Here is a 1,650-nt window from a genome sequence, read left to right as displayed (position 1 = left end):
CCCGCCCCCCGCCCCCGCCCCGGCTCGCCCGCGCTCCCCCTACCCGTTCGGGGCGGCCGCTTAAAGGGAACGCCGCGCCTTTTCCGCGCCGGGGCTCAGCCCCAGGGGTCCGCCGCCGCCCAGGGCTCCGCGGCCCGCACCTGGCTCAGTCGGTCCCCCTCTCCCGCTTCCCTGGAACCCAGGCTGCCCCCCGCGAGCCCGCGCCACCCGGAGCGCCGCGGCAAGACGCCCACGGCTTGGGGAGGGGGGGTCGAGTCCCAGCCCCGGGGAACCCCGCGTCCCGCGCCCTCCGCGGAAACTCCGTCTACGCGCGCTGGGGCGGGCGGGCGCGGGCGTTGGACCTGCGCACCCGGAGACGCACCTGCCCGCACCTGCCCGCACCCCCGCGCCGCGAACGCGAGCCTCAGGGGAAGCGTGAGCGCATGAGGCTGCCGGGGTGGGGGACCCCGCGGCTTCCGCGCCAGCCGAGAGCGAGTTCGCGCACCGACCTCTCCCGAGTTCGCCCAACAGGAATGCAATCAAGATAATAACGGCATTTTTTATTAATGAACGCCCCCAGATAACGTTACACCAAGTTACCTGCTCCAGCCAGGGAGCCGAGGCAATGACAGACCTCCGAAAAGCCACACGCTTCCTGGCAGACCAGACCGAGAGACGACAGGAGAAAGAAAGACGAGAGAACAAACCCACCTTTTCAGTTACTACTTGTCAAAGTAAACATCAAGGCAGTTGGTCTGGGGAAGACTTCGGCCCGAAAACTCCCAGACTCTTATTATTATTTTTTTTTTCCACGTTCCCTTCGGTGAAAAAGAAGGGGGCGGAGGGTCTGTGGAGCCCGGTCTGCACTCCCGGTTTTGCAGCGAAGAAGTTAAATTATTGATAGTGGAAATCGCATGGCGGAGGTAACGCTCGCACCCCTCGAGCAGGGAGCGCCATTTGATCTGGGCAGCGGCAGGGAGCTCGCACGCTAGCTCGCGGGGGAGCGGCGGCGCGGGCAGCCCTCTGCTGTGTATGGAGAAGTGGGCGGGAGTCCACGAGAGGGCCCCACGGTGCCTTGACGCGCGCTGTCATATGATACCTCCGCTGCCTCGAAATAGACACTCTAGTGCACGAATTACCAGAATCAAAATTCAGCGCATTTAAAATGATACATCTTTTATTAGACGAGTTCCGTTCCAGGGCATTGCACGCTTTTGCAGATGTTTTCCCTTCCAGACCCAGGAAACTCACACACAGAAGCCAGCCCTTTTAATAATGAGCCTGGGCAGCAGAGATAAATAAAAAGCCTTCTTTAAGCCTTCTTCGTAAACCAGGGTAGGGGGCAAGAGCAGGGGAGGGTTGGCTCGGTGAATTCTCCACCCTCCCATCCCCATCTCCCTCCCACCGCAGAAGGCCAAAGGGTCCTGGGGGTTCCATTTCCTGGAGTCAAGACCCTTGGAGAGAGCTGCCCTGGCTAGGGTCCAGAGACTATTTTCAATTAGCCATTTGTCAACCACCTACCTGTGTCCCTGCTTTAAAGCTACATTTTCTCCTCATTAGTTCAACTAATTCGCATTCACCAGGACAGTCCTTTCAAGACAGCAATACCTACAATCCCTGGACCTCTCTGGTGCCTAAAATCTCCCTGGGTGATTTTCAAATGTGTGATTG

Source organism: Tupaia chinensis, unplaced genomic scaffold (assembly GCF_000334495.1).
Source record: "Tupaia chinensis unplaced genomic scaffold, TupChi_1.0 Scaffold000555_1, whole genome shotgun sequence".
Classification (NCBI taxonomy): Eukaryota; Metazoa; Chordata; class Mammalia; order Scandentia; family Tupaiidae; genus Tupaia; species Tupaia belangeri.
The sequence above is the reverse complement of the archived record's forward strand: the minus strand, read 5'-3'. Positions refer to the sequence as shown.